The sequence below is a fragment of the Jaculus jaculus genome, chromosome 19 (genome assembly GCF_020740685.1).
Source record: "Jaculus jaculus isolate mJacJac1 chromosome 19, mJacJac1.mat.Y.cur, whole genome shotgun sequence".
NCBI classification, from domain to species: domain Eukaryota; kingdom Metazoa; phylum Chordata; class Mammalia; order Rodentia; family Dipodidae; genus Jaculus; species Jaculus jaculus.
Genome location: NC_059120.1, coordinates 56,783,399 through 56,794,388, shown reverse-complemented (window position 1 = coordinate 56,794,388; position 10,990 = coordinate 56,783,399).

Sequence of the window (10,990 nt, the reverse complement as noted above, 5' to 3'; positions counted from 1 at the left end):
TTTTGGGTCAGGAAATAGACACATCGTTTCAATATAGGATCTTTCTGTGCTGTGGGTCACCCGGGCCTTTTGAAAGGACTCAGCTGCCACCCGGGTGCTGTCATCTTGTCACTCAGGTGTGTGTCTTTGTTGGAGACTGGTAGGTAGAAGTCTGAGACCTTTTTTGGTACCTGGGTAATGGTAGGCTTTAACTTTGGGGCATAAATAACTTTATTTTTTTCTACCAAAGTCTCACTGTAGTCCAAGCTGACATACGCTGTAGCCCTAGGATGGTCTCAACCTCATGGCAATCCTTCTACCTTAGTTTCCTGAGGGCTGGGATTAAAGATGCATGCCACTATGCCCAGCTTATAAATAAATGAATTTTTGCTTTAACCAGTTAATGGTATTGGATGGGGGGCGGGGGAAGATGATCAGGTTCAGAGGGTAAATTTTAGCGGCCATGAGCAGATCGCCTTGAAGGTAGCATGAGAATTGGTGTCAAAGATGTACTTTTCAAAGGTTCCATACCCATTCTCAATGCACTTTCCTCAGTGGGCTCTCCGGCTCTTGGATCTCTGCAGTAGACCTTCCCGCTGTATGACTAAGGACCACTTATGGCTCAGTGAGAACGGACCCCAGGTCTGCACACCCCTCAGTTCAGTTCAATGGGAAAGACAGGGCTTCATGAGTCCAGAGTTGCTTCAGAATTGTTTAGAAATTCAATAGAAAATGCCGGTTTCTGCTCATAGCAGGATAAGTGAGTAAGCAGAAAAGACTGAAGGGCTGAGGGTAAATAATCCCAAATGAGAGGGTAAATAACCTAGAAAGCACACAAATCCACGAACCACTCAGGCTCAAGGAAGACCCCGGAGGCTGGGGGACTGCTGCCCCAGCTAACTGCGTGGCTAGCGGGACCCTCTTTTGGGAATGCTGTCACCTGCCACTCTGGCAGGTTCTCTGAGACTCAGGAGAGACGTCTGACCGAGCGGCACTGCAAGCAGCCCTGCCAGCCTCCACCCACGTGCATGCCTAAGTGCCCCGAGCCCTGCTGCCCACCGAGGTGCCCCGAGCCATGTCTTCCACGAAGGAGTCCTGAACCCTGTCCTCTGACAGGATGTCTTGAGCCATGCCCACCTGCTCCTTGCTTGCCTATGCAATGCCCACATCCGCGATGCCCGCAGCAGTGTCCACCCAAAAGCAAGGAACTAGATGCGCCAGGACCATGCAACAACAGCACCCAAAGCTCTGCCGCCTCCCGCGGCCCTGGTGACAGACGCATCCTCCTCCCCTCCCCCACCTGGCCTGCAGGAGGTCCCCGCAGCTGACAGCTCTCCGCGGCAGGGGCACCTCGTCTCGCTCGGCTCTCTGGCCTCTCGGCAGTGATGGCCCTCCTGTCTACAGGGGTGTTTGTTCTTCTGCTTCTCCAATAAAGCACGTGCCCCACGGTCAAGGCCCCAGAATGCCATTTGGCACTCACCGTTTTTATTTATTTACTTGTTTTTTAAAAATATTTTTTGTTCAGTTTTTATTTATTTATTTGAGAGTGACAGACACAGGGAGAAAGACAGATAGAGGGAGAGAGAGAGAATGGGCGCGCCAGGGCCTCTAGCCACTGCAAACGAACTCCAGACGCATGCGCCCCCTTGTGCATCTGGCTAACGTGGGACCTGGGGAACCGAGCCTCGAACCGGAGTCCTTAGGCTTCATAGGCAAGCGCTTAACCGCTAGGCCATCTCTCCAGCCCACCGTTTTTATTTTTGTCTGTCAACTATGTCACGTGCCTGTTCCTTCTGACTCCTGTAGAATTCCACATTCCTACAGAGTTCGCTTTTTCATCACTGAATTTGCTTTCGCTTGAGATGTGTCTTTCAAATCGGTTATTCCAAATTGGTTACACTAAATAATCACTTTTACTGGTATTTGATTCACTTTTACCTCCTCTACCTTGATGGCCATGAGAAAGTCACTTAAGTTTTCTTCCTTTCTCTTCCCTTTCCTTCACTCCCCTCCTACTTCTTCTCTCTCTCTTTCTACACACACACACACACACACACACACACACACACACGGTAGTGATGAATTGGATATAACTTAGAAGAATAGTACAGCAGAATTCTTCTAAAGTAATTTTTTTGTTTTGTTTTTCGAGGCAGGGTCTCACTCTAGCTCAGGCTGACCTAGAATTCACTATGTAGTCTCACGGTGGCCTCGAACTCATGGCGATCCTCTTACCTCTGCCTCTCGAGTGCTGGGATTAAAGGTGTGCTCCATCACACTCAGCTAAAGTAAAGTTTTTATGTGAATTCATGAAAGAATGAGTGAGTAGCAGAGTGAGGCATTGCTACATCTGGGCTAGATTGCTCCAGTGGCAGGTTAGTGTTTGTGCTTCCGATGGGTAAGAAATGAGAAACAAGGGAGAAAGGAAGGAAGGGAGGGAGGAAGAAAGAATGAAATGGCCTGTCTCGGGATGAGAAAGAACAATGGCCGTGCTAGGGAGTTACTACGAGTCATGTTACATGAAGTGGTGTGTAACAGATCCCTTTTAAAAACTATACTGGAGCCGGGCGTGGTGGCGCACGCCTTTAATCCCAGCACTCGGGAGGCAGAGGTAGGAGCATTGCCGTGAGTTTGAGGCCACCCTGAGACTACATAGTGAATTCCAAGTCAGCCTGAGCTAGAGTGAGACCCTACCTTGAAAAACAAACAAACAAACAAAAAAACCAAATAAAAATTTCACTGTAGAGGCCTTTCATTTCATACATTTATTCCAAGATGTTATATTGTGTTTGAGGCAATTGTGGTAAGGTTGTTGCTTTAAATTCTTCTTCAGTATTTTTGCTATTGGTGTATAGGAAGGCTACTGATTTTGCTATGGTGAGTCTCAGTCTTGCTACTTTGTTAAAAGTGTTATCAGTTCCAGTGGTTTTCTGGTGGTGTCTTTGGGGTCTCTTATATGTAGAACCTTATCATCTGAAAATAAAAATATTTTGATGCTTTCCTCTCCTGTCTTCATTCCTTTGATTTGACGCTCTTTTTATAAACATTATTTATTTATCTATTTGTAAGGAGAGGAAGACAGAGGGATATTATACATACATATATACATACATACATATATATATATATATACATATATATATATACATATATACATGTATGTATACATATATATGTATGTGTGTGTATGTGTATATATATATACATACATACATACATATATACATACACATGGAGAGAGAGACCTCAGAAGAAATTCTAGACACATGCACCATTTTGAGCATCTGTTTTGATATGGGTACTAGGGAATTGAACCTGAGTGTCAGGCTTTGCAAGTAAGTGCCTTAACCACTGAACCATCTCTCCAGCCCTGATCTGATACTCTTGTTTTATTGCCGTAGGTCGTATTTCCAGCACTATGGAGTTAGACCGGAGAAACTGCCTAGCCATCTTGTTCAACCAAACCTTCTTATTAATTTATCTTTGTTTTTGCTGGATTGTTCAAGTTCCTTCTTCTTGTCTTCCGACTCTAATGTTCTGTCCTCTCATTGGTCCATCCTTTAACTGAGTCTTTCAAGGGAGCTTTTAATTTGGCTTATTGCAATTTTGATTTTCAGTATTTTAGCTTGGTTTTATTCATTTCCTCTTTCATTTCTTGTATTTGCTTTATTTCATTAAGCTTCTTTTTTTGTGTTTTCTCTTGGAATTCATTCAGGCGGTTTATTTGTGTCTTCTTTGATTTGTCTGAACATATTTATAATCATTTTCTTCAGTTCTTCATCTGGGATTTCATCTCATTCATTCTTACTGAAGACCATTACTATGGGATCAGTAATTTTTTTTTAAACTTTTGTTTTTATTTATTTATTTGAGGGTGACAGACAGAGAGAGAAAGAGGCAGATAGAGACACAGAGAGAGAATGGGCATGCCAGGGCCTCCGGCCACTACAAACGAACTCCAGATGCATGCGCCCCCTTGTGCATCTGGCTGACGTGGGCCCTGGGGACTCTAGCCTCGAACCGGGGTCCTTAGGCTTCACAGGCAAGTGCTTAACCGCTAAGCTGTCTCTCCAGCCCTCAGGAATTTTTAAAAGAGTTATGTAGTTATGGTTTTTTTGTGCTATTTGTATTTTTGCACTGGGACTTGCACATCTGGTCCCCATCGACTGACGTGATTGGTTTGATTTTAGTCACCGTTACTCGTTCAGCAGGAGTGTCTGCAGTTCAGGACGGGCCAGGGCTCAGGGCTGCTTCCTTTACCCGCACCAGTGGTTGGGGCACCAAGCTTGATCCTTTGTACTGCTCTGGTATTATAATGCTGCCTGCAAAAATAATCACTATTAAATGAAAGTATACTAGTAGTCAACCTAAAAAATACTAATCACTCCTTCAGTGCCAATTGTTTTAGGAGGTGAAAGGGTCATTGGTAGTAGTGTGGCTCCTAATCAGATTCATTTCCCTGAAAGTGACATCATTTCATTCTTCTTTATTGGTGATTAAATCTCATTGTATATTGATACTGTATGTTCTTTAGCCATTCATCTGCTGATGGGCACCTAGGCTGTCTCCCCACCTTGGCTATTGTAAGTAGTGGAGCAGTAAACGTAGATGTGCAGGTGTCTCTGTAGTGGACCGACTTGGGAAGGACGGAAGGAAGGAAGAGCGGAAGGAAGGAAGGAAGAAAACGCGTTTGCTTTAGTTGGGTCCCAGATTCTCGTCTTACCGCTGTCCTCCCCTGTAGTAATGGGTGTAGGTTGCAATGCACGCATCATCACAAGCATGTTGTTGGTCTTAACTGGCATCTCTTCACTCTGCCTTCAAGTTTCTTTCTCCGTGCCTCCCTGCCCTCCTGAGAAGGGAGCTGTGGTGATGGAGAAGTTGGCCCACATCCAGGGCCAGCTGTGTACCAAGCTGGGCTTTTCCCTCCGCTGACACCGTGCCGCTTCCTACTATCCGGGGAGGCAGTGCTGGTCAGCAGAGTCTCGGGGGCAATGCTGACTTGGTAGCCGACAGCAGCTTTTCAGTAGATGACACTTGCTCCCAGGGCAGAAGTTCATGGATTCGGATGCTCTTGCTCATAACAAACTCTTCCTCGGAAGGAGTCTGTGGCGCTAAACCTGTGGAAACATCAGTGTCTTTGTTGTCATAGGCAACAGCCACATTTGGGGAGCGGGTGTGCTGAGAAAACTGGCGTCCTTGTGGATGTGATCCTGACTGAGGGGAATGGACACAAATTTCAGATTGTGGAAGTGAGGCCTTCCTTAAAGAGATTCTATCACGGGCTTGTTACGAGGATACCAGGACTTGCCTTTTACCGGGGAAATTCCCTGGGTGTGTCCAAGAGTCCATGTCCCAATTGTGGGCTTAATAAAGATGCCGTGGTCTGTGGGTACTTGTTCTTAAGCTGTTGAGGGTGGCACCTTTTTACCCAAGCCATTCTGAATAATATAGATCCAACATTAAACTCCCTGCTTCCTGGCAAGGGATGGCGTCTGGTGTCTGGTTACCTCAGTGACCAAGTGTGTTTCTGCCCTGCCTGGAGCTCCGCTGCAGGGCGCAGGCTGGGCTGGGGTCATGCTCCTTGCTCGCATCTCCTCTGCCTTTGGCCAAGTGTATACTCTCGGAAAGCCTTTTGATCAGCTCACCCAAGCAATGAAGTTCAAGTGGAGTCACAAGTGAGTTTGAGGAAAGAGAAGTCGATCATAGATCATAGGATCCATGAAATAATTCACTGAAGCTTCATTCATATCTGTTATTTTCCAGACTATTCCAGATCCTATAGATAGGTTAGTGTAAAGCAAGCGACATCTCAGCTCTTCCTTCTCGGAGCTTACACTTGGTGGTGAGTGTAAGTCTGCCTATGTGCTTGTATCAGCTACGTTCTTTTTGCTAGGACAAAATGCCTGACCAGAAGCAGCTTATTATGAAAGGAAAATTCAACTTGCAATTTTATTTTTCAAGGTGGGATCTTATTCTTAGCCTAGACTGACCTTGAACTCACTCTGTTTTTTTCCTCCCCCAGGCTGACCTGGAATTCACTCTGTAGTCTCAGGCTGGCCTTGAACTCATGATCCTCCTACCTCTGCCTCCCAAGTGCTGGGATTAAAGGCGTGCGCCACCATGCCCGGCCTGGCACTCACTGTCTAGTCCGAGGCTGACATCGAATTCACAGTGGTCCTCCTGCCTCTGTCCCTCAAGTGCTGGGGTCAAAAGTGTGTGTCGTCATGCCCAGCTTCAGCTTACAATTAAAAAAAAATTTATTTATTTATTTTCAGCTTACAGTTTTGAGGAGAAGGCTCACCATGGCAGGGAAGAAGACACAGTAGGTTGGAGCAAGGGTTCCAGGGTGACCCCCGGAAACGAGGTGAACAGGAAGTGGGGCCGCGTGCAACGTCAAGGACGCACAGTGACGCACTTCCGCCGGAAGGCTCCGCCTCCTCAAGGCTTCGCAAGCTTCCTGCACAGTTGGGAGTCATGTATTCAAGTACGTGAGCTGTGCGTGTGCGCGCGGGGCTGCATTTACCATGATCTGCCCCTGACCCCTGACCCCGGTAGGCTACGTGGGGTCAAGATGGGGACTGCATTCAGTACAAATTGCTTCTTATAGCAGGAAAATTTTTGGGCTAGCAGGAACCGGAAGGATTTTAGGCATCCTCTAAACCTCAATGGCCTCTATTCTCATATGTTCATTTGCCAATATTTCACATCTTTTTATTTTCTGTGAAACTTTTTTTGAGAGCGAATTCTAAAACTTTCATTGACTATGGCATTATGTAGTACATACCAAGCTTGAAATGCAGCTGATGGATTTTTTAAAACGCAGATAACGACAGGTGGTTGAATCTTAAAAAGAAGATCTCTTTGGCATGGGGCGTTAATGAAGATTAGTGTTTGCTAGTGGAACAAGGTGCTCATGAGATGCTCAGCTTTTCTGGAGACCTTTCCTCCCCTTTCATCCTTTTCTTAAAGGGGAGCAGAAATGAAAGTCTTAGGAATGCACGCTTTTGGTTGGCCCTAGAGGAGAGATAGATGCGTTCTTACTGCTCTTCCTCATTAAATCCACAGGCTGAGCTATGTGGAAGGCGGGGTCGGGGGAGGGTCTGGGAACAACAGGCGGCATAACGCAGCCGGTGGAGGCACCGAAATGTGTCAGACCTCCACGGCTGCCTCCTGGGCTCCCCCCAGTACCGAGCCCGCAGCGCATGTGCTCTGCCTGGCCCCGCTGCCGTCCTGTCGCCACGGGAAGACGGGCTCTGGTTCTTCAGAACCACATCTGCATGCGTTTACATGTGTTACGTGGACACACTGTAAAGTGAACGCAAGCAGTAAAATGCTCAAAATGACCAAAAGGCTAAGAGTTCAATGAATCATTCTGGAGGAGAGGAAGGATGGAGTAGCTCTGGGGGGCTGAGGCCCAGCCTGCAGGTCCTGGTGAGGGAAGGGGCTCGGGAGAAGACATTGGGAAGATGGCACCTGCAAAGGATCCTAGGAAATAAGCTGTTCTGAAGAAGTTAAGGAAGATGGCCAGAGGACGCTGAGCCTCTGAGCTGTGTGAAGGGACTACGCGGTGTGGCCGCGCTCAGAACTGTCGTCTGCACAGCCGCTGCGCCAGGGATTATGGAAAGGTGGAGCAACAAACAGGCGGCCATCAGCCTCTCTGAGGAATATGGCCACTTAGAACAGTATTGACAGCCATGATAGTTAGCAATGGTAATTAGGTAACAAATCATGGCCGAAATGTTCTCCAGTGAATGGCAATTAATAATAACAACTAATCAAAAAACCCAATAATGACTAAATTATGAATAACTTCACTTAAATTATCTTCTAAACTTATTCCTGGTTTCCCTGTAATCACATTCATTGGTACTTAAATACATTAGATAAATTAGCAAACATATTAGTCCCTTGAATAATTGAGTATAGAGGTTATTCAAACCACTAGGATTTTCAATGTAAGTACATGTTGTCCTTCAAAATTTGAGGAACTGCCGCGTGTGGGGGCGCACACCTTAATCCCAGCACTCGAGAGGCAGAGGTAGGAGGATCGCCATGAGTTCAAGGCCACCCTGAGACTGCATAGTGAATTCCAGGTCAGCCTGGGCTGGAGTGAGACCCTACCTCAAAACAAAAAACAAACAAACAAACAAAAAAAAACGAACAAGACAAACAAAAAAAAAGTTGAGGAAAGAAGGAGAAGTTGTTTGGGAGAAAAACCTGTGGGAAGTAGCTTAGCTTAACATTTTTGGAGATCACTGAGGAGAACTTGCCTAGGTGTGTCAAACCAGAGTCTGGGTCCCGAAGGGCTGAAGCCCAGAAGACGTGGGGTTCTGGTGTACCCCGAGCAGTCACAGGAGGCTGTAAGAAGATGGCAGTGCCAGTCCCTGAGCACGTCTGTGCTTCATTGTAAGGATCCTACTATGCCAAGATATGGCCCTGGTAGACACTCCTGGGTGTATTCATATACCCATAATTGTAAACAGTGTTTAAGGAGAGTGTTCTTCATGCCACACACACTCATTAACGAGCATTAGAAGGAGTATTGAAGCCAAGGGTAGTATCCTTGGGAAGGAATGTGTTTTAAGTGTGAGGTGTCTAGGAAGGGCCAGGTACCCAGTTACGTCGCCAAGGACAACGATGCTCTGAGATGAGCGATGCTCTAAGTGCACCCTTCCCGGTCTCTCAAGCACCTCACTGGCTGCCAGTTGGCGCTCACTCCAGTTCTCAAAGTGGGTCAAGGCAGGGCTCTGTTAAGACAAGCTTCTCACTGAGCGCACTGCCCTGGAAGAGGATGTCTGGGAAGTACATGCCCAGAATTAAGAGTGCGTGCCAATGTTGGTGCCAAGTGGGCTGCCTTCGTGTCCTTTCCTATTCGTGGGTGAGCAGGTACAGACTGTTTGGTCGTCTGCAATACTGCCCCCATCTCAGTACCAATTTGGTTTTAGATAGTAAAAGCAGGGATTACATCTTGCTTTAAGAAAGCATTGAATCTAGAAGGCCAAAATGTATGGCTCTGGTTCATGTCACGCAGTCAATAGAAGTAATATATGGTGATGGTTATTTTGGTCTTACTCTGTTTTTTTTTCCCCTCCTAGATTATACTAAAATTTGCAAGGGGACATAAATTAATGAGACATGAGAAAGAGGAAGCTGGGTGTGGTGGCGCACGCCTTTCATCCCAGCACTCGGGAGGCAGAGGTAGGAGGATGGCCGTGAGTTTGACATAGTTGATTCCTTCAGAGGAATGCTGGGGGAGATTCCTACACTCACGTGAGCTGATTCATGTTGGGACGACTTTCCTCCGTCTCTAGACCCTTCCTTGTGTGTGTGCTCACTGGCAGCCCGTAAAGACCAGTTGCATCAGCTGCACATTCCTGAACAACAGGGCGGTTGCAGAGGCAACCTGTAGGCTGAGAAGTCGAAGCTCGTTTAATGAGCTGGGTAATTGTCCATTTGATGTTTCAAAAGTATCTGATTTCTTAATGTTCTGTGACTGTCTGGATTTCACACTTCTTTCTTTCTTTTCCTGTGGCGACATAGACTTGCAAACCAATTCCTCTGTTTCCATCCAGATAGTCTGAGCCAGGCCGATGAGTGGGGCCCGCCTGCAGCGCAGCGACCTTCGTCTTGCCAGAAGCAAAGCTCAGCCCAGAGCACAGCGAGACCCACAGACGTTCAGAAGCTTGACATAAGGACTGTTTCCTTAACGACCCCGGCTCTGGCTTAGTCTCGGGCCTTTCCTTGTGCCCTTGCGTAGTTTTGCTGCTCTGCCTGGAATTGGAGGTGACAGACAGCATGACCTTTGTGTCAGGGTCAAGCTGCTCCTTTCTGTAAGACAGCCACCCTCAGTTTCAACCCTGTAGCGCGCCTCCAGTCCCGGACCGGCCGAGTTTCCATTCCTGGGCAATGCGCCTTCCTTGCAGTGTGACGAATAAAGACCGTGCCTCGTGGTCGAATGCAGATTCAGCTTCTCTCTCTACATCATTATTCTGTTCAAATAAACTCAAGACGAAAAAATTTTTTTTAAAGTTTGTTTTTTCCTATTATCTTTCATGGAACAGTAATCCACAAAAACATTATAAAATCAAGAAGTATAAATGCCAGGGTTGAACTTAGGACAACAGTAATAAAGCAAAGTTCATGATCTGTGTAGATAGATTACAGACTCATGACACCCTTGGTGTGTTTCATGTCTCGTGTCTTTCATGTTGGTGAAACTTTGCTGGTTCACTCTTCATCTGAGGTAACCCTTCCTGTGAGGAGCTGTGAGCTCAGCCTGACCATCTGAACCTGGAAAGTGGCTAGAGTTACCCTCACTGTGGTGCCCACACGGCCATGGTTAGCAGCCCTGAGATAATTTTTATTAATGTTTATTAATCGTGCAAAGTGAGGGGTTTCTTTATGACATGTCTGTTCATGCATATAAGGTATTTTGATCACATTCACCTGTTACTTCTTTTCAGAGAAACAGAGGTGGGGGGTGGAGGGAAAGGTGCTCCAGGGCCTCAGCCACTGCAATGGAAGGCCAGATGCTTGTGCCACCTAGTGGGCATGTGAGACCTTGTGCTTGCCTTACTTTTGTATGTCTGACTTACCTGGGATGTGGTGAGTCGAACAAGGGTCCTTAGGCTTCACAGGCAAGCACCTTAACCGCTAAGCCATCTCTCCAGCCCTATTACTTCTTCTGTTTTTTAAAATTTTTTTCTTTAATATTAATTTATTTGACAGAGAAGAGAGAGAGAGAGAGAGAGATAATGGGTGCTCCAGGGCCTCTAGCCACTGCAAACAAATTCCAGACACACGTGCTCCTTGTGTATCTGGCTAACATGGGTCCTAGGGAATCGAACCTGGGTCCTTTGGCTTTGCAGGCAAATGCCTTAAGCGCTAAGCCATCCCTCCAGCCCCCTATTACTTCTTCTTATCTCTCATCCCCTTTTACACTGTAACAGTCTCTTTGATTTTCATGTTCTTACCAGAATCTACATGTGGGAGAAGAGATGTGACATTTTGT